Raw genomic sequence first — 23,934 nt, 5'->3', positions numbered from 1 at the left:
TTCTTCGAGGTTCATCTCCGGATCATCCTCAGATTCTGCGGGATTTGGATCCTCCTCTAAATCTTCAGAATCCATTTCTAGATCCTCTTCAGATTCTTTAAGGTCCATTTCTTCGGGATCTGGATCTTCTTCAGATTCTTCAGGACCCCATTCCAAATGAAGTAACTCCCTACACATCTCTGAATATGAGATGTGTCTATCAGAATCATCCCAAAGTTGGAATGCTATTTACCTTAGATGTTCCGATAATGAATAAACCAGAGACTATCTTCTTTCCTTTTCCTGGACTGGATACCCTTCTCGCTCGAGATTTCAGAACAACCAATCGAGCCAACCAATAAGCCTACCGACTCCGTGATCCGGGTCATATTCCAGCTTCTTGATCTCCTCCCATAGCTTATGTTATCGTTCATAGCGACCAGTCATCGTGTATATCGTTCTTTGTATCTGGAATTGAAAATCATGATGTCAGTACAAAACCAACAGACCAGTAACAAAAATCAGTCTAATTCAATTCCCACATATAGAAAAAAATATACAGAATGCATAAGCAATTAAGAAAAACAAATTTCCTTATTTTGGGGAGTCTCATGTGACTGACACATTGGATCGGTCGATCAGGAATCCGGATCTTAAGCTTAATTTATTGTCCTCATTAGAACTAATCTAATTGGACAGGGATTTCTGATCTATGTTATGTTATTGTTTAAGCTCATTTGAGTCAATTTCAGACTTATTGATTAAACTTAGGTCCGTTTGATTCATCCAAGTCTAATCCATTAGAACAAATCTAATCTTTTTGATCAAATCTGACACAACAGAACCAATCTGGTCATATTTTATCAGCCCAACTTCTGTAATCAAGATCACCCCAATTAATTCAATAATAATCCAAACTGGTTAAACCAACAAATAATTTGAACTAGCTTTAGGTATCATTGAATCAAACTGGTCTGCTTAAATCAACTAATAATTTAAACCAGACATGAGTTTGATTGGACAAGTTGGTATGGTTCCATTTTTAGTAAATTGAACCATAAATTAATTAAATATTTATTTATTAATTAATAATACATTTCCTTATGTATTTAATTAATTAATAAATATATTTAATTAAAATTTAAACATCCACGGTTTATATATGTGAAGGGAAAAAAAAACTTACATGCACATGCAACACTGTGCTTCGAAAATACTACTGTTCATGCATTTTTCCTTCGATCTTTAATCGATTCAAACTTGGAATTGAATCAATTCAAATATTTAAAAATATAAACTGTGCACTTCAATCGATTCATGAATCGATTTAACTCTGTGCTTCGTCAAAAACAGCACTGTTCGTATTTTTGATTTCTCTTCAATCGATCCATGAATCGATCGAAGAATTTTGTGCGATTTTGAATCGATTGAAATGCAATTTCAATCGATTCATTCACTGTTCATCTTCTTCTTCGCGACAGAGGAAGAAAAAATGCGAGAGTGATCTCCGCGTCGATTTTCATGCATTCAAAATTATGCTCTGATACCATTGTTGGTCTTTTTGAGAGCATGAAACAAAAAATGAAACGAAAGCGGTAACTACTCACAGTGATCTCCCGAAGAAATCGCAACTGAAGACGTCGGTCGACGAAGAGGCTGCCGCTGTCGGAAGCATGATCACGGGGCAACCGGAAAGCACTTCAAAGCTCACGAGCCAAATCCCAGCCTCTGGATGTTCACCTTTGCTCGCTGATCACCTCACACTTCGCTACGCTCCTCTTTGATCACCTTTCAAAACCTCTGCACCCTCGTCCTCTTCTCAAAGGCTTGGACGCACCTTTATAAGAAGACTAAGGAAGACGAAGGGGAAAGGACGCCCCTTCGTCTCCTTGGCGTTTGCAACAGTTTGCAGCAACGAGAGAGACGAAAGGACTTCGTTTCCCTTCGTCTCCTGTAACGCCCAACATAACTCACCGATGGTTCATTCATTGGCATTCTCAAGAAGGATAAAATTGGTGCCACCTATGGTAACACTAAGTTAAGACTTGAAATGGGACATTAGTATGGATAATACTGAAAGATCCAACGTCATTACCATGACAACAGAGAATTTTGAACATATTGATAGAAGCGACTAGCAGCCAGTATTACAAGGGTAGCCCTAACAACCCCTTCCATCGAGAACCAATTCACCAATCGCATCTCAGTCGGTTGAAGCGACGTCGATGCCTCACCAGACAATGGCATAGCCAAGATCTTTAATTGTCCTGGGCTAGAGCCATCTTCTCAACAAGTGATCCCATGCAAGGAAAGGACTTAAGGGGTGAATTCTAGAGTTTGACCTAATGACCTACAATTGCCCTAAGTTTAGTCAATGTTGCTTGTATAGTTTATCCTAAATACCTTACAAAAGAAGGCACACACTTTGTTAGAAAAGGAAAGGATCCTAGTGCAGTCACCTAAAAATTGCCAGACTGCATTAGGCTGGAGCTAGTGCATCCCAACACTGGCTGCATCAAGGGTGCAAACCTTTAATGGGATTCCATAGGTTGCTCCTAGCATTAGCTATGTCAGTGTCACTCGAGGACGTCGACACCTCACCAAGATGTCCTGACCCTTGGAAAAGCTACGGATCGGGTTCCCCATGCTGATCGGTATATCGATCATGAGGAATCTTCCATAAAATCCATAGGAGAAACCCCCATCGGGATCCTCTGAAGGGAAGAACCCTCATATCCAGCGGGATGAAGGCCCCTAATGCTACGCCTTGAGGGTATTCTTGTCCGCCAAAGAGTACCCCTAGTGACAATATAGGAAGTAATCGATATTAAACCAATTTAAGCCAATACAACACCAATGCAATATAAAATAAATCTGATACAAATGTCAATGCGTGTATGTATAAATGTACATGAGATTATACTACAAAATAAAAATCATATTATTCTAACAAATCTCAACACCGATATAGAAGAAAACTATAGCAGCGGAAAATAAACAAAACAACTCATAAGGAAATCCAAGCTCGAGTGGGGTCGACAGCCAGTACTTCTGAACGACGCAATACATCTTCTATCTGCTAACCTGAAAGTTAAATAAAAAGTAAGAAATAGTGAGTATAACAACTTAGTGGGTATAAGAAGATAGTGCATGATACTATATATATAAGGAGATTAAAGAGAGCAATCACAGGTAAAATACTTACTATAAAAGTAAGAGCACTAATATAATTATCTACTAACCCAAAAACATAACCAATAACATAACACCCAATAACCTATTCAACTAGGTATAACCAATAAATCAAGAGTATATACAGTACATCTAAACCTGCATGAATAAATATATGACTAATATATAACAAGCATATAACAAACACTGACTGTAGGAGAAATGCTCTACCACGGATGATCTCGTGGATAGCTAGGATAAGCAAATAGTCACTGTCTAGGGTGAACTTGCTATCATGTACAATCTCGTGCGCAGATAGGGTATATATGTAGCTATCTAGCTATGGATTGCACGCGAACTCGCTACCATGAATGTCTCATGGACAGTCATATGTATCATGATCGCCGATGACTCTCTTAACCACGAATGGAAGACAATAGTCGATAGAATATACCAACGGTCATTGATGACTCTCTCAACTACACATGGGAGACAATGATCGACCAAATATATGAGAGGACCCTTAATTACTGTTAAACAAATCATGCCTATTTATTTTTTTTTGAAAAGGAATATAGTTAGATGATCGATCCAAACAACTAGTGGTCTATACATACTTAACTTGAATACTGTATTGAATTTTTTTTTTTATTATAGTAATTCAAATTAAAGTAGAATATAAACTAATAGGTCTTTGGGTTGTACTGCTATCGTTCAGAGCTTTCTCAATTGTCGAGGCCTCCTGTCTCATTTATCTCACCTCCTGCATTAACGTACTAATGAGCCTAAAGACTCAGCATGTTTAAACCGTGGTCACATATATTAAAGTAAATCATATTGCAAGTAGACCAAATGAAATACTTACATGTCATGAACGTAAGTAAATTATACTAATCATGGTTTTAATTAAGTGCTGGCATGACATAACATTCAGTAAGCTTTACTAATCACAATTTAACTTAGGTGTCATGATGACATAACATAAACTTGTCCAGTAGCGTTAAACTTAAATGTTGGCATGATGTGAACATAACACAATTTAACTTCCGTTCGATGACAGTGACCTCATAAATATTCACCTTAGGGACCTAAACCTCGAAATAAAATCCCCATTTATACATAAATGACAAGCTCTCCAGACGTAAGTCCCTAGTTCATAACTCGATCATATATAATTTAGTAAGCTCTCCGGGCATAGGTCCCCGATTCATAACTTAACCCATATAATAATTTGATAAGCTCCCCGGTTCATAACTTAACTCATACAATAATTTGGTAGCTCCCCGGGCATAGGTCCCCGATTCATAACTTAATCCATGTAACAATTTAGTAAGCTCCCCGAGCATAGGCCCCCGATTCATAACTTAACCCATATATACAATAATTTGATAGCTCCCCAAGCGTAGGTTCCCGGTTCATAACTTAACCCATATAATAATTTAGTAAGTTCCTCGACCGTAGGTCCCCGGTTCCTAATAACTCATACAATAATTTGGTAAATTCCCTAGACATAGGTCCCCAATTTATAACTTAACCCATACAATAATTTAATAGTTTCTCAGACATAGGTCCTCGGTTCATAACTTGTTTAAATTTATTTTGGTCACAGTCAATCGGATTCCACAGACATTATGCATACGTGTATATATCATTTCCTTAATTCCTTAGCAAGCATGATTAGTGGAACATGACTGAGACTCTATGTTTACATAAAGCCCAATGTATGCATGATTATCCAAACCGGGTTGAGACCTCTAATACTGATTGAGACTGAGTCCTGGGCCGAAATGGATATAAGATTTCCAAAACTTCCTTAAACGTGGTACCGACATACTGCGTGTTCCGACCAAGGATAACACTGCAAAGAAGGTTATTTACAATAACATGCTTTAAACATAATTTTAGTATGTTTCATGAAAGGTTCACCGCATATAACGAAGCATGAGGAAGAAGTTTAACGCATGAATGCCCTTTAAACATGACCTTGGCACATTTCACATCTCATTCAATCCATGAAGAAAATATACGAACAGTACGGAAGAAACCAAATCATAAATATACCTTCAAGCATGTTATTATTTGAGCTACATAAATAAGCATGATTTTTGGCACCTTTTATGATTTAAATAATAACATAATGACGGTAAAAAAATGTGTGTTTCTTTTACGTCTAAACCCAAAAGAAAATTTTCCAGCGACCATCTTCCCCCTTTTATAATCTTTTACCAAGTATATTCTTTATTTATGACTTCATGAATCACATAATTTATTACCATATATATCATATGTCCCATGTATAATTAATTTAGTTACTAATTTAATTTAGTTACTAATTCTACCTTAGCCGAAGCCACCAAATTACGAATCCAATTATCCAAATATCCGACTACTTGTCTCCTCGGGGCAGTGCGATGATTAAAACATGAGGTATTACTATATGAGGTCTTAGGATCGAAATTCGGCGTAACCGAGCATAACCTCCCCCATGTCTTGACCATTTGTACTAATGGCTAGTAGTCACCCATGATTTATCTCCTTCGTATTGATCTAGGGACGAATTAACGAGGACACTGGAGACGAGCGAATCACCTTTTTTACCACATGAACCATATAATTTATTACCATATATATTATATACGTGACTTTATTGGCCATTTAAACTAACTTGTTTAATATATATATATATATATAATATTTATGGTTTCGGGACTATCCTTAGACTAATTAATTGATTAAATCTTAATACAAGAAATTAATTAACCTAATTAATAATTCAAAATTAATTAAGTAATCTTAATTTATTTTTGGCTGTTATAATTCCTCCCTCTTTTAAATAAAATTCATCCTCGAAATTGTAATTTACCGAACAAGTTTGGGTAGCGACTCCTCATGTCCTCCTCTGTCTCCCAAGTAACTTCCTCCTCAGAGTGATTGAGCCACTTGACCTTAATCATTTTTATCACCTTATTCCGTAGCTTCCTCTCTTGTCTGTTTAAGATCTGTGTAGGTTTTTCCTCATATGACAGGTTAGGTGCGAGTCGCAAGGGTTCAAAGTTCAGCACATGTGATGGGGTTGATAGGTACTTGCTAAGCATGGATACATGGAAAACATTATGTATTCCCACAAGGTTAGGCGGTAAGGCGACTCTATATGCCAATGTTCCAATTCTATCTAAGATTTCAAAGGGACCAATGAATCTCGGACTGAGCTTGCCCTTTTTACCAAATCTCATAACACCTTTTATAGGTACTATTTTCACAAATACATGATCTCCAATGGCAAACTCGAGATATCTTCTTCTTTTGTCACCATAGCTCTTCTGTCGACTCTGAGCTGCCCTCATTCGATCACGGATTTTAACCACCAAATCGATAGTCTGCTGAACAATCTCTGGTCCTATCTCTGTTCTTTCTTCGACCTCGTCCTAATGGATAGGTGATTTACACTTTCTCCCATATAATGCTTCATAAGGAGCCATATCTATAGATGATTGATAGATGTTATTATAGGTGAACTCGACAAGGGGTAACTTCGAGTCCCAACTCCCTTGAAAGTCGATTGCACAAGCCCACAGTAACTCCTCCAGAATTTGGATCACTCTTTCCGACTGACCATCGGTCTAAGAATGGAAAGCTGTACTAAATAGCAACTTGGTCACCATTGCCATATGCAAACTCTTCCAAAAGGATGATGTAAATTTTGGATCTCTGTCGAACATGATAGAAACTAGGATTCCATGTAACCTGACTATCTCCTGAATGTATAGTTCTGCGTATTGCGTCATAGAGAAGGTAGTCTTCACAGGCAAGAAATGCGCTGACTTAGTGAGATGATCCACTATTACCTAGATGGCATTTAAGCCCTTTACGGTTCTCAGTAAGCCAACCACAAAGTCCATCATAATATTCTCCCACTTCCACTCGGGAATGGGGAGTGGTCTGAGCATCCCTGCCGGCCAATGATGCTCCGCCTTAACCTGCTAGCACGTTAAACATTTAGATACAAAGCACCTAATGCCGCGCTTCATCCCTGGCCACCAATAGAGATTTGCAAATCTTTATACATCTTGGTGCCCCCTGGATGAGCAGAATACGGTGAAGCATGAGCCTCCCTCATGATCTTAGCTCAAAGGGCGTCGATGTTAGGCACCCAATAGCGATCGTTAAACTTTACTATCCCATTCACTAAGAAAAATGGGTACTGCCCTTAACTCATCCTTCTTTTTCCACTTCTATAATTGCTTATCGGAGGGTTGGCCTTCTCGAATATGGTCTTTTAGAGTGGACTGTACAGTCAGTGTAGATAACTTAGGTGCACTATCCTGGGTATAAAATTCTAGGCCGAAATTCTGGATTTCTGTTTGAAGGAGTTTTTTGTACTAATAGTTGAGCTACGACTATGATTTTCCTACTCAATGCATCCACAACTACATTAGTTTTCCCCAGATGGTAGTTAAGGTCACAATCATAATCTTTCACCAACTCCAACCATCGCCTTTGACTCATGTTCAATTCTTTCTGAGTGAAAAAATATTGGAGGCTCTTGTGATCGGTATAGATCTTGCATCTTTCCCCATACAAGTAATGCCTTCAAATCTTCAAGGCAAATACAACCGTTGTCAATTCTAAGTCATGAGTTGGATAATTTTTCTTATGCACCTTCAACTATCTAGAGGTGCACGCAATTACTTGGTCGTGCTGCATAAGAATGGCACCTAATCCGAGCTTAGATGCGTCGGTGTATAACACAAAATCATTTGGCCCGGATGGCACAGCTAGAACTGGCGTTGTAACAAGAGCTTGCTTTAAAGTGTTGAAGCTATTCTGACTGTCTGAGCTCCAATCATATTTTGCATTCTTTTTCATCAAAGCTATAAGTGGCACTGCTATAGAAGAAACCCTTTGATGAACTTTCTATAGAAACCATCTAAACTTAAGAAGCTGTGTAATTCTGATGCATTTCTAGGCACTGCCACTCCTTTACGGCTTTTACTTTTGACGGATCTACCTCTATGCCCCTACTCGAGACGACGTGACCCCAAAACACCACTTTTTCTAACCAGAATTTATACTTGCTTAATTTAGCATAAAGCTTTCGCCCTTGTAAGATTTCCAACACCGTCCTCAGGTGTTGTCCATGATCTTCTAGACTCCTTGAATATATTAAGATGTCGTATATGAAGACGATGACGAACTGATCTAAGTACGGCTGAAATACACGATTCATGAGATCCATGAAGATTCCTGGGGCGTTAGTTACTCCGAACGACATCACTAGGAACTCATAATACCCATATCGAGTTCTGAAGGCTGTCTTGTGAATATTAGTTTCCTTCCCTCTTAATTGATGATACTCGGATTGAAGATCTATCTTTGAAAATACTGTAGCTCCTTGCAATTGATCGAATAGGTCCTCAATTCTTAGCAACGAGTACTATTCTTAACTATCACTCGGTCAATTCCCGATAATCAATACAAAGCCTCATGGTGCCATCCTTTTTCTTAACTAATAACACCGGTACACCCTATGGAGAAAAATTAGGGCGAATAAAACTTTTATCCAATAACTCCTAGATCTGTTCTTTTAATTCCTTCATCTCTGTTGGTGCCAGTCGATACGGTGCCTTGGAGATTGACATAGTACCGGGCATAAGCTTGCTAGAGAACACTTCTCGCTCGAGAGGAATGCCAGCAACATTGTCGGAAAAAATACTAGAAAATTCTTTGACAACTTCCACCTCTTCCAATGGTGGACTACTCATTGCAGGGGTCGCCATGATACTTACCAAGAATGCCTGACCACCCGTAAGCATTAGTTTTCTTGCTTGTATACAAGATATTATTCGTGGCAAACTCCGATGACGATTTGGCTCGAACACAAATTGCTCCCTCCCCTTCGGTTTGACTAATACCGATCTTCGTTGAAAGTCAATTAACACCTTATTAGCTATCAGCCAGTTTATACCAAGAATAATATCTAACTCTGGCCTTGCAGTTCGAGACTAAGATTCCTGACCACATAGGTAGCCAATAATTCCTCCCCGGATGCGATTGTCATGGAGTAATCCGCCTCGAGCCCAACCGGTTAGATGTTTAAATGGCTTACGAAAGTATATGATATAAAAGAATGAGTAGCTCCCAAGTCTAACAAAGCTTTGGTGGCTACTCCTGCTATACGAATCCTTCCTATAACAATTTTAAGAGTATCAATCCAATTTCCTAATTCCAAACATTATGGTCCTACCTTTGAAGAAAGTTAAGTCCTAACTCAAGGGAAATTAGTTGTTCATTCAAAAGTTCAAGATTTAATAAATTCAGCATTTTGAGAATTAGAGCTATTCTAGCATGCAACCTTAGCACCCTATCCCAACATAATAGAATGCTAAATTAATGATTACCTGTAATAAGAGTAGTATATGGATTTGTATCCTCAGCCTAGAGACAGTACTTCATCATATGTCCAATAGACCCACACTTATAGCACTTGTCCGAACCCATCAAGCAGGGTCCCAGATGTTTGCGTTGACACTTCGGGCATACTGGGTATTCATTAGGCTTTGGGACAACTTGCATCTGAGGTTGTTGCATCTTGCCTTTTGATGGCCCTACAAATTTCTTCTTGTTCTGCTGTTGGATTTGTTGATAAGGCATTGGATACGACCTCTTGCTCTGTCTATCGGCTTCAATATCTTTTTGGTCCTGCTCTGCCCTCAAGGCCTTGGTCACGACTTCGGCAAACTCCTTAGGGTCAGTCACCCTTACATCACGACGCAAGATAGGCCGCAAGCCATCCATGAAGTGACTCAGTTTCTCTTTAGGGTTATTAGATATCAGGGGCACAAAGTGACACCTCTAATCAAATTCTCTGACAAACTCGGCGATAGAGCGATCACCCTGCCTTAACGTCATAAATTCTCGAGGTAACCTTGAATGCACATCTTCAGTGAAATATTTAGAATAGAACACCTCCTTGGAGCTCTCCCAAGAAAGTGTATTTAGATCCACAGATAAGGATGCTCCCTCCCACCATAACAGAGCATCCTCCTTCAGAAGATAAGTAGCACACCTCACTCTGTCTGCATCTTCTAATTCCATGAATCGGAAGATAACCTCGATGGGCTTGATCCAATTTTTTGTCGCTATAGGATCAGTAGTTCTAGTGAAGTCCCTTGGGTCCATCTTACGGAAGCGTTCATAAACCGCTTCCGGATTTGCCATATGGCCCAACTAAGCATTAGGCCCAGTAAACGATGCAAAGAACTGATTCATCCCTACAAGCATCTGTTCGCGGATAAATAGAGGCTATGGAGGAGGTGGAGGCGATGAAGGTGGTGTCTCCTCATGCCTCTCCTCTTCTGGGTTTCCCGGAGTCTTATTGGCATAACGTCTAGGAGGCATATCTGTAACAATCCATCATAATGCGTAACCAACACATGTTTAATCAAATTTCAAATTTAGCATTCATAAGAGTTACAACCATATAATATACAAAGCATAAACTTACAGACCTGAGGCTTGACTTCTTGAGCTTCTCGGAACTATTGGACCCTGGTTGGGCGGACTAGAAGGGGGGTTGAATAGTCCTGCACAAAATAAAATAGAAAATACCCTTCTTGGACTTAAATGAATACTTGCATAAAGATAGAATAGAAAATGAATTAAAAAGAAAAAGACACCTGAATTTACTTGGTTACAACCGGGGAGGTTGTTAATCTAAGGAAGTGAAATGCACTAACTCTCCTTCAGGCGGAGAAGCCTCTTTACAGCAGTGTAAGCACAAAAAATTAGAAGCTAAATGAAACTAAAGCGTGCACAAGTGTTGTTGCAAGAATGCTTGTTGATTATAGCTTCTTGGACCAAGGCTATATTTATAGCCTTGGTCGGGGCGCCTGGAGGGAGATAAAACTTTATCCCCTCCGCAACGGATCACGGTCAAACGTGATCTGGATAGAATCGAGTTTCGGGCACCCAAATACTTAAAGTCAACATGTTGACTTTTTTGGTTCGGGCCCTCTGCTCTAGTGCTGCTCGCCTCGGTCCGGGTCTTCCGCTCGCTTAGGTGATTTCGGCCAACCGAAATAAGGCTCACCCGAACCAAATTTCGGCCTTCTCCTCGAGTAGGCTTCCGCTCCAGCTTCTCGTCCCTCAAACGTCTCACACGTTCTTCTCGTCCACCGGTGTACTCTTCCGCGGCACCTCGTCCCTCAGACGCACCGAACCCGTCGGCTCTCTCCCATGCCGTTCTTCTCGCTAGTTGCCTCTTCCGCTCGACTTCCTGTGCTCCTAAGCTCCTGCACACTTAGACATAGGGATAAAAAACCAACAGGACCTAACTTAACTTGTTTGATCACATCAAAACAACCTTGGGGTTCCAACAATTTTCTCCTTTTTGATGTGAGTAACTCAAGTTAAGCTAGGGTAACCAAATAAAGTTAAAGTAAAAATAAATTTTGCAATAAAACACAAAAATAGGAAATTTAATTTTAAGTTTAATTTTAAGCTACCTCCCCCTAGACTTAATCTTTTACTTCTCCCCCTTTGATCACATAAAAAAATGGAGTTCAATAACAATCTAAGGGTAACTTTTATAAAACTCTGAATTTTCAAAAAAAATTTAAAAAATTTATAAGTAAACTCTAATTTTGAAAATATAATTTTAGAAATATTTTCTAAGTAAAAAAATAAAAAAAATTCCTTAGTTAAATAAAATTTTCAAAAATTATTTTTTTTTAATAAATTTTGGTAAAGTAAAAAAATTTAAAAAAATTTCTAAGTAAAATTCATTTTAAAAAAAAACTTAAAAGAGACTTTAAGAAAAAAAAAATTAAATAATTTCTAAGTTTTTTTTTAAAAAAAATTCTAAAGAAGTTAAGATTTGTAAAAAAAAAAAATTAGAATTTTTAAAAAATTGAATAACTATTCAAAGCATTATCTAATTTCAATTTTAATGCTTTATCAGTTAGTCAATTAAATATTTTATTTTAATATTTGGCTTTCAAGCTGTGGTGAGACACTAGGCCTTCTTGGTTATTGGATCATCAACCATTTCTAGACAAATCCACATACGAAAATTAAACGTTTAATTTTATCGCCGAAAGCTCAAAGTCTAAATAAAGTTCAAGTTAGGCAAGACTTGGGAACCCAATATAGGTTCCAGCCAACTGGATTGATTAGGTATTTCGTAGGGACATATTTCTTTTAAATTTTCCTAATTTATCCTTTATGATATTTAAATTTTCAATGTAGTTCTTTATAATTTCTAAAATTTGAAGCAGAGAATTTTGAACATGTATGATTTTTTAAATTTTCTACTTCTATTTTCAATTGATCATTTCCTAGCTTTAATTTATCAAAATCTTCTAATGGACAAGATTTTTCTAGAATTAATTTTAGTTCTTTAATTTCTTTTTCTAATTTGCAACAGTCTTTAGTTAGTAATTTAATAAATTTAAATAACTTGTTAGGTGGGAGAGATCGTACCTGACTTATCTTATCGATCTCGTTATCCGTATCTCCTCCTGAACTGCTGCTTTCTTCTGATGTAGCTCTCCCTTCATCGATGCTTATTTTGGATGACCTTTCTTCATCTTCGTCTTCTGGTAGGTACTCGGCTATTAGAGTTGTTCCGGCGATTTCCTCGATTTCAGATTCTTCTGATGACTTGGTATCCATCGAGGAGTTGGATTCGGCTACTTTTAGTTCTTCATGAAGGTTCAAGAGCTTTTTCCAAAGTTCTTTTACATTTTGGTAGCCGCTGATTTTGTCAAGATCTTCAACCGGTAGTACGCTTAAAAGATGAAATTCAGCCTTACCATTAGCCATGAAGTCGTTGCGCTTCTTTTCAGTCCATTGATGTTTCTCAAGTTCTTTTCCCTCTTTTCTTTTGGGCATATTAAAATCATATTTAATTGTTAGTAGAATATTAAAATCGGTTTTAAAATAAACCTCCATTCGACGTCTCCAAAAAGCGAAATTCCCCTCGAATACTGGTGGGTAAATGCTAGCTCCGGCCATCATTTTTTGCTTCGATTGGAGGTTAGTTCTCTTGAAGCGTCTTTACTCTGATACCACTTGTTGGACCCTGGTTGGGCCGGCTAGAAGGGGGGTTGAATAGCCCTGCACAAAATAAAATATAAAATACCCTTCTCAGACTTAAATGAATACTTGCATAAAGATAGAATAGAAAATTAACTAAAAAGGAAGAGACATCTGAATTTACTTGGTTACAACCGGGGAGGTTGTTAATCCAAGGAAGTGAAATGCACTAACTTTCCTTCAGACGGAGAAGCCTCTTTATAGTAGTGTAAGCACAAAAAATTAGAAACTAAATGAAAACTAGAGCGTGTACAAGTGTTGTTGCAAGAATGCTCGCTGATTATAGCTTCTTGGACCAAGGCTATATTTATAGCCTTGGTCGGGGCGCTTAGAAGGGTTCCAGGTGCATGGAGGGGTTCCAGGTTCTTGGAGGGGGATAAAACTTTATTCCCTCCACAATGGATCATGTTCAAACGTGATCTAGATAGAATTGGGTTCCGGACGCTCGAAATCGCACCGGGCGCCCAGACCCTTAAAGTCAACATAGTTGACTTTTTCGGTCTGGGACCTTTGCTCCAATGCTGCTCACCTCGGTCCGGGTCTTCCACTCCTGCTCCACTCACTTGGATGATTTCTACCAACTGAAATAAGGCTCACCCAAACCCAATTTCGGCCTTCTCCTCGAGCAGGCTTCCGCTCCGGCTTCTCGTCCCTCGAAAGTCTCACACATTCTTTGTAGGACCGTTGCGCCGGCTAGAAGGGGGGTGAATAGCTCTGTAAAAATAAAACACAACCCTTCCCGACTTTTTCAAACTAACACTTGCATATAAAATAGAAAAGCAATAAATCAAAACAGAAAAAGACCAGGCACCAGATGTTTACTTGGTTACAACCGGGGAGGTTGTTAATCCAAGGAAAATGATCGCACTACTCCTTCAGGCGGAGAAGCCTCTTTTACAGCAATGTAGGCACAGAAACAAAGAAGATAATCTAAACAGTGGGAGCGCACAAGCGTTGTTACAATTTCTGAATTGATTGAAAAACTTATGGACCAAGGCCATATTTATAGCCTTGGTCGGGGCACCTGGAAAGGTTCCGGGCGCCCTGGGGGGGGGATAAATTTTATCCCCCAACTTTCAGATCGAGATAAATCTCGATCTAGTCAACATTCAAGGTCCAGGCGCCCGGAAGCATTCCGACCGCCCTGGACTGCTCCGGGCGCCCGGAATCATTCCGAGCGCCCCGGAGCCCAAAGTCAACAAAAGTTGACTTTTTTTGTCCTGAACCTCTTCTCCGGTTCAGTCCCGCCTCAGTCCGGTTCTTCTACTTCGGATCCGCTTGCTTGTATGATCTCTGTCATCCGGAAAAGGGCTCACCCGAACCCAACTTCCGGTCTTCTCGAGCGGGCTTCCCTCCGGCTTCTCGTCTCTCGGAATCGCCGCGTGTTTCCTTCTGGTCCGTCGGCATACTCATCCGCAGTCTTCGTCCCTTGGACGCACCGCGTGCCATCCTTCTCGCTAGTTGCGTCTCTTGCTCCTCGAGCAGTCTTCCGCTCCGGCTTTCGTCCCTCGAAACCACCGCACGCTTCCTTCTCGTCCGCCAGTGTACTCTTCAGCAGCGCCTCGTCCCTCGGACGCACCGCATGCCGTCCTTCTCGCTAGCTGCGTCTTCCACTCGACTACCTGTGCTCCTAAGCTCTTGCACACTTAGACACAAGGTTAGAAACACACAGGACCTAACTTAACTTGTTGATCACAGCAAAATAACCTTGGGGTTCCAACAATCTCCCCCTTTTTGATGTGAGCAACCCAAGTTAAGCTAGAGTAAAAATAGACATTAAATAAAACTAACTTAATTTGCAATTTAAGTACAAAAATAAAACAAGTTAAATTATGGTCTACCTCCCCCTAGACTTATACTTTTCCTTCTCCCCCTTTGATCACATAAAAAATGGGGTCCAAAGAAAAAAAATCTAAGGGTAAAAACTTAAAAAAATTTGAGTTCTTTAAAAAAAAATTGCAATAATAAATAGTCTCTGAAAATTTTAAGAAAAATTTTCTAAGTGAAATTAAAAAAATTCTAAAAAAACTTAAGCAGAAATTTTCAATTTCAGAACAGCTTTTAACTTAGGCAAAAAAAATATCTTCTGAAAATTTTTTCTAAATATAGAAGAGAATTTTTTTAAGAAAAAAATTTTCTAAGTGAAAAAATGTTATATATATATATATATATATTTTTTAAAAAATTTAAGTCTTTGCAAAAATTATAAAAAAATTCTAACTTAAGAATTTTCTAACTAAAAATTTCACGTAAGTATTTTTCTAAGCATAAAAAATATTTTGAAAAAAATGTTTGAAAAACTTTAAAAGCATTAATTAATTCTAATTTTAATGCTTTGACATAAAGTTAATTAAACATTTATTTCAATATTTTGGCTTCCAGGTCGTGGCGAGGCACTAGGCCTTCTTGGTTATTGGAGCAACAACCACTTCCTTAGTTAAAGCCTCATAGAGAAATTCATTATTTAATTTTCTCTAGGGGTGATAATTTTTGACCCGACACGAAAACATGACCCGAACCGAACACGAAAAAATCAGGTTAGGGTTGGGTAGTTTCGGGTTCGGGTCGAAATCGGGTCGACTCATTTGACCCAATTAATAAACAGGTCTGGTTCAGGTCAACCTGAAATGACCCAATTACAACCCGCGAACCCGTTTATAAATAATTATAAATTTAAACTAAAATTACAAATTTAAAAAAGTTAAAAACCCTAAACATAGAGATATGCTATGCTATTGATTGCAATGTTGCTATGGCTTATCATTTATGATATGAATTTCCAATTTGTGTAGATAAATGTTATTTTTAATTTTTAATTTAATATACAAAATTTCTTTAATGAATTCAGGTCATATTCGGGTCAAACGGGTCAAACGAGTTAAACGGATCAAACGGGTTAAACAGGTCAAACGGGTTAAACGGGTCAAACAGGTTAAACAGATCAAACGGGTCAAACAGGTTAAACGGGTCAAACGGGTTAAACGGGTCAAACGGGTCAGGTTCGGGTCGGGTTCGGGTCAAGTGCAAATAAACAGATCAGGTTCAAGTTGAATATTTTGACCCGAATTAATAATCAGGTCGGGTTCAGGTTGTCATTTGCCAACCCGCCAACCTGCCAACCCGAACCCGTCAACCCGAACCCGAACCGAATTGCCACCCATAATTTTCTCACTGAAAGCATTAATTTTTATTAATATTTAGGCTAAGCAAGATTTAGGAATCCAATAAAGGTTCTAGCCTACTGGATTGATTAAAAATTTCTTAGGGATATATTTTCTAGAGATATTCCTAATTTGTCCCTAGTGATATTTAAAGTACCAATTTAAATTATTAAATATTTTAAAATTAGTTTTAGGTGAACATGCATAGTTTTTTCAAGTTGTCTATTTGAATTTTCAAATTTTGATTTTCTAATTGTAATTTTTTATTTTTTAATTTTGATTTATCTAATTCTTCTAAAGGGCAGGATTTAGCTAAAATTATTTTTAAATTTTTGATTTCCTTTTCTAATTTACAGCAGTCTTTAGTTAATAACTTAACAAACTAAAAAAGTTTATCGGGAGGAAGAGAACGTACCTGACTTACCTTGTCGAGTTCGTTATCCGTTTCTCCCCTTGAACTGCTGCTTGCTTCTGACGTGGCTCCCCCTTCATCGATGCTCTCGATGCTCATTTCGGAAGAGCTTGACTCGCAGTCGTTATTTTGATGACTTGCCATTAGAGCAAGTCCGGAGAATACCTCGACTTCCGACTCCGACAACGTATCGTCCCACGTCGCCTTTAGGGCCTTTCGCTTTTGGATAGATTTCTTACCCTTCTTCTTGTCCTTGTTCTTCAGCTTAGGGCAGTTGTCCTTGACGTGCCCTTCTTCGTTACAGTAGTAGCAGAGGATCATCCTTTTCTTTTTCCCCTGCGGATGGTTAGTAGATCTGGATTTACAAAGTTTCTTGAATCTTCTTACCATCATTACCATTTCCTCGTCGTCGAGAGAAGATTCCGACTCTGGTTCGTCTCTCGAAGCTTTGAGGGCGATGTTGTTCTTGGGCTCCTTCATGTTAGGATCCTACGTACTCGGCTAGAGAGGGGGGTGTGAATAGCCGCCCCAAATCGCTCGTTTCTTCCTACAATTCGTTAGCGCAGCGGAAAAATAAACTAGAAACGAAAGGAAGAATATCAAACCTTAACACAGCGATGTACGAGGTTCGGAGATGATGCTCCTACTCCTCGGCGTGTCCGTAAGGTGGACGAACCCAATCAATCCGTCGGTGGATGAGTCCCCGGAAAACCGGCTAATAAAAACACTCCTTCTGGGTGGAGAAACCTCGCCACAGAAACTTCTTGCAACAGCAAGAAAAGAGTACAAGGAAAACAAGAAATAAAGTACAATACAAATGTAAACTTTCTTGCCTTCTCTTCGACTGGAAGAAGCAGCAGCTTCCAAGCGCCTACAACAGCAGGTGACCCAGTCGGAAGCTCACGCGAAGCTTCAAAGCAGCTCAACAGCAAGCTTAGCAGCACCAAGAACAGGAAGAAGGAAGAAGAAGAAGGAAGAGGCTCGCAGCAGCAGCCCTCCTTTTATAACCTGCGAAGAAAACGAAGAAACACAGAAGAAATCTAGCCGTTGCGTCGCAACGGCTAGTGCCTGGATCGGTCTGTGGACCGATCAGGCTTCATGTGGATCGGTCCACAGACCGATCCATTCCCTCCTCCTTCGCTTCTGTTCCGTCCCTGATCGGTCCATGGACCGATCAGGGAACCTCCTGATCGGTCCGGGGACCGATCAGGCTTTGTGTTGATCGGTCCCCAGACCGATCAGCCCCTCTTGCGCCTCGCTCCTGTTCGGCTTCTGATCGACTCCTGATCGGTCACCAGACCGATCAGTTAACACACAGTATGCTACTGATGTGTTACTGATCGGTCACCAGACCGATCAGAATATTCTCGGTATCACTGGATCGATCACCAGATCGATCCAGCTCATGGTTTTCGCCCAAACCAAGTCCAAACCAACATCCGGTCAATCTTGACCTGTTGGTACATTGCGCCTAGCATCCGGTCACTCCCTTGACCTGCTAGGACTCCCCGCTAAGTGTCCGGTCAATCCCTTTGACCCACTTAGACTTTTCTCTCCGTACCAAGTATCCGGTCACTCCTATGACCTACTTGGACTTCCCATCACCAGATGTCCGATCACCCTTGATCCATCTGGATTTTCCCTTGCCCGGCTTCACTCACCAGGACTTTCACCTAGCTTCACTCACTAGGGTTTCCACCTGGCTTCACTCACCAGGACTTTCCAACTGCCTAACATCCCAGTTAGGACTTTCTCATTCACCTAGCTTCACTCACTAGGATTTTCACCTGGCTTCACTCACCAGGATTTTCCCGAATGCCTGACTTCACTCACCAGGACTTTCACCTTCACCTAGCTTCACTCACTAGGATTTTCACCTGGATTCACTTACCAGTATTTCCCGACTGCCTGGCTTTACTCACCAGGACTTTTCAACTGCCTAACATCCCAGTTAGGACTTTCCCACTGCCTGGCTTCACTCACCAGGACTTTCCACACTGCCTAACATCCCAGTTAGGACTTTTCCGTGCCAAGTCTCTATACTTGGACTCTTCGCGTGCCAAGCTCCCTGCTTGGACTTTTCCAGTGCCAAGTCTCCATACTTGGACTTTTCTAGTGCCAAGCTCCCTGCTTGGACTTTTCCGTTGCCAAGTCTCCATACTTGGACTTTTTCCCGAATCAGGTCAACCAGGTCAACCTTGACCTACGGTTGCCCCAATAATCTCCCAAACATCTATTCTTGTCCCATATCAAGAATACAACTCTTCCACGAGTGTCAAACATCAACATGCAACTCAACTAGGTCAACCTTGACCTAAGGTTGCACCGACAATCTTCCTAAGTCAAACATCAAAATACAACTCGAGTCAGGTCAACTCGAATCAGGTCAACCAGGTCAACCTTGACCTAAGGTTGCACCAACAATCTCCCCCTTTTTGATGTTTGACAAAACCCATAATCAAGTTAGGTTAACCCGATAACCTAACTTAGGTTTTCCAATCATCTTCTAATGTCCAATGTTCTTTCCTTGAACATTCTCTGGGCATTCTCCCCTTAGGTTAACCCGATAACCTAACTTGGGTTCTCCAATAATTCTCCCCCTTTTTGACACACATCAAAAAGAATTCCAATGTTCTTCCTCGAACATTCCTTGACATTCTTCCCCTAGCTTAGGTTAACCTGATAACCTAACTTGGGTTTCTCCAATAATTCTCCAATGAACACTCTCCCCTTTTTGACATACATCAAAAAGAAAAAGGAGGGTATCAAGGTCAAGGGTTTCTTCCTAATGAAAGTCCCATACCTTTCATTGAAACTCTTAATTTCCCCCTTGATACTAAACTCAACAATCAACTTAGTGATAATCCCATATCACTAATCCTCAAAAGTCTTAAGGAGTAAAAACTCCCCCTAAAAGTCAACTCCCCCTTGACAATTAGGTAAAACTCCCCCTAAAGGTCAACTCCCCCTTGACCATTGCACCAACAATGTCTTTGTGAGTTCCAAACCTTTAGAAATCCACAAAACCCAACTTCCACAGCTGAAATTTCAGACCACAGTCGAAATTCAGCAAATTCAGCACACTTGATCGGTCACCGGACCGATCAGGACCCCTCTGGATCGGTCCCCAGACCGATCCAGCCTTCCCTGGATCGGTCCAGTGACCGATCCAGCCTTGGATCAGGCGGTTTCTGATTTCTTCTCTCCCGAAATTCAGAAACTCACAACAAATTCCAGAAAATTCGAAAAATTGTGAAATTTTGAGGATACATTCCTCATAAACATATACTATCATGGAAAAATAGTTTTCTATGAAAATAACTTCCATTTTTCAATCTTGATACAAAGTTCAAAACCTTTGAAATAGTTCAAGTTTAACTCAACTTTGTATCACAATGTTCAATGATGAATGCTATCACTAGGAAAGCTTCATCAAGGTTTTTCAAATCAATTTTAAAATGCTTTTAAAACCATTTGAATTTAGGACCATAATCTTAGGGCTAGATGTACATGACTTGTACACAAGCTTTCCCTATGATCCTTAATTTCTTGAATTAGGGTCATCTAGGTACAAGGACAATGCACCTTGATCCTAACTCATGATCCTAATATCTCACACACATCTAAGGTGTATCAAACCACATTCAAGTCAATTTGATGTGAGATATGGGTTTAGGTATCTTAGACTAAGTTCTCATGCATTTTCTAAACACAAATTTGATCTCAATATCAAAATGTGTTTTTCATCCTTAAATCAATTCAATTGATTACTAATGCAAGAGATGATGACATGGCATAAAATGGTATCATAAATGAAAACATGTGCCAATATCATGATGTCATGGCATAAAGTTTGAAAACTTAAATAAAGCATGACATATAAACTAGCCTAAGCATTATCATGACATTTCAAATGATAATAAAACTAAACATGATGTCATGACATGTGGGGGCAATCAATCATGGCAAGATTTAGCATAAATAAATATACCTAGATTACCTATCTAAGTATCCTTAACCACTTTGCTAACCTAAAATTTAACCCTTGATTGCCCTAAAATGCCAAAATCCTAATTTTGACACTTCTTGAACTCTAGATTAATTCATGCCACTTAAAGATCAAATTTATCCTCAAAACTTGGCATGTTTCATTTTTCCTCGAGAGTTCTCTAGATTTTCCCAAATTGTGCCAATTAAAATCATTCTTTTCCATAATGGCACATTTTACTCTTTCAAGGAGTAAATGATAATTCCATTTCATTTTCAAAGGTTCACAAAACCTTGAAAATGCTCCTTGAGTGTCAATTTCCTCAAAGTTGGGTTAACTACCCTTCTTATTGGAGTTGACACTCTCTAACCCATTTATGGGGTAGAGAAGATGCTCCTAGGAACCCAATATCTATGTGAGCTCATTGGGTTCACTAAATATTCACTAGGGATGACTTCCCTAGCAACCCTCCTAATGACCCTCTTAGGCTTTGAAGCCTTGGTCATTTGGGACTCATCAAGATCAACTCTAGGGGTGACTCCCCTTGTGACCTTGGTGGTGGTCTTCCTAGCCCTAGGTTTTGTTCCATAATCGAATGGAACACTATGATAAGTGGGCTTGACCACTTGGGACTTAGGTTTGTGACCCAAACCTTTCTTGTCCTTGGACTTGGGTTTTTGACTCTTAAACCCTAGAGATGACTTCTCCATGTTTTTAAGAGCCTTTTCTAAATTATCAAGTCTTGACCTCAAGACTTGATTTTCCCTCTCTAATACCTCAAGTGTTAATTTGTCATTTTCTCTTGAGATATTCCTAGGCATGTGTCTAGTCTTCTTGGGATTTCTACCTAGGTTTTCCTTAACTTTAGAAGCGTTAATCCTAGGGTTGGTATTTCTAGTGTTATCCTTACCTAGGCTAACATGTTTAGCTCCTAAGCACATGTATTGGTTCCTAAAGTTAACATGCTTATCATTATTAACAATTACAACAAAACTACTAGCATGAGTTTTATTAGAATTGCAATAATGAACCTTAGAGATTACCTTAGGGTTTGCCTTAGCCCCCCCTATTGATGTGCTTGGTTTCTTGTCCTTGTGAGGTTGCCTCCCCCTTGGACATTGGCTCCTATAGTGTCCCCTTCGCTTGCATTGGAAGCACACCACGTGCTCCTTGCCTTTGCATATCGGGCCTCCGGCTTCCTTGACCTTAGGCGCCGGTGGAGTCTTCCTAACTCTCTTTGGACATTTGCTCTTGTAATGTCCATACTCCCTACACTCAAAGCATAATATATGTAATTTGCTCGAAATTAAAGTGTTTGAGTTACCTAGGTTTGTGGATGGAGATGAGCTTTCTTCTTCATCCCTTCCGGAGGTAGAATCTTCTTCTTGCTCCGATCTTGAACAAGAGGAACTCTCCTCCTCTTCTTCCTTGGATGTTGAGTAGCCCTCAACTCCCAATTTGCTCCCTCCATGATGTGAGCTACTTGGCTCACTAGGCTCCTCTTCATGGCTTGAAGTGGAGCTCTCCTCATGGTACTTGGCCAAGTTATCCCATAATTCCTTGGCATTGTTGTAACCTATCTTACACAAGATGTTAGTAGGCAATGAAAATTCAATTATTCTCGTTACCTCTTCGTTGATTTCGGATTTGTGAATTTGTTCTCTTGTCCACTCCTTCTTCTCAAGTGGTTTTCCTTCCTTATCCACCGGAGGAATAAAACCTTCTTGTACACAAAACCAATTCATTATGTTAGTCATAAGAAAGTATTTCATCCTTACCTTCCAATACGCGAAGTCACCGCATTCGTAGAAGGGTGGAATGGTGATGTCCTCTCCGAGTTGATCCATCTCTAGCTTGTGCTCCCTCGGGTGTTAATCTGGCGAAGAGCGACCTTGCTCTGATACCACTTGTTAGGATCCTACGTACTCGGCTAGAGAGGGGGGGTGTGAATAGCCGCCCCAAATCGCTCGTTTCTTCCTACAATTCGTTAGCGCAGCGGAAAAATAAACTAGAAACGAAAGGAAGAATATCAAACCTTAACACAGCGATGTACGAGGTTCGGAGATGATGCTCCTACTCCTCGGCGTGTCCGTAAGGTGGACGAACCCAATCAATCCGTCGGTGGATGAGTCCCCGGAAAACCGGCTAATAAAAACACTCCTTCTGGGTGGAGAAACCTCGCCACAGAAACTTCTTGCAACAGCAAGAAAAGAGTACAAGGAAAACAAGAAATAAAGTACAATACAAATGTAAACTTTCTTGCCTTCTCTTCGACTGGAAGAAGCAGCCGCTTCCAAGCGCCTACAACAGCAGGTGACCCAGCCGGAAGCTCACGCGAAGCTTCAAAGCAGCTCAACAAAGCTCAACAGCAAGCTTAGTAGCACCAAGAACAGGAAGAAGGAAGATGAAGAAGAAGGCTCGCAGCAGCAGCCCTCCTTTTATAACCTGCGAAGAAAACGAAGAAACACGGAAGAAATTTGGCGTTGCGTGCAGCGTTAGTACTGAATCGATGCGCGGACCGATCAGGCTTCATGTGGATCGGTCCACGGACCGATCCATTCCCTCCTTCGCTGTTCCCCGATCGGTCCATGGACCGATCGGACCTCTGATCGGTCCGGGACCGATCATCCTGATCGGTCCCGGACCGATCAACCCCTCTGCGCCTCGCTACTTTCGGCTCGATCGACTCGATCGGTCACCGGCCGATCGTTAACACCTGATATGCTCGATGTGTTCGATGATCACCGGACCGATCGAGAATATTCAGTATCACGGATCGATCACGGATCGATCCACTCATGGTTTCGCCCAAACCAAGTCCAAACCAACATCCGGTCAATCTTGACTTGTTGGTATATTGCGCCTAGCATCCGGTCACTCCCTTGACCTGCTAGGACTCCCGCTAAGTGTCCGGTCAATCCCTTTGACCCACTTAGACTTTTCTCTCCGTACCAAGTATCCGGTCACTCCTATGACCTACTTGGACTTCCCATCACCGGATGTCCGATCACCCTTGATCCATCTGGATTTTCCTTGCCCGGCTTCACTCACGGGACTTTCACCTAGCTTCACTCACTAGGGTTTTCACCGGCTTTACTCACCAGGATTTCCACAACCGCCTGGCTTCA

This window comes from Zingiber officinale, chromosome 8B, assembly GCF_018446385.1.
Source record: "Zingiber officinale cultivar Zhangliang chromosome 8B, Zo_v1.1, whole genome shotgun sequence".
NCBI lineage: Eukaryota > Viridiplantae > Streptophyta > Magnoliopsida > Zingiberales > Zingiberaceae > Zingiber > Zingiber officinale.
Note: the sequence above shows the minus strand (reverse complement) of the source record.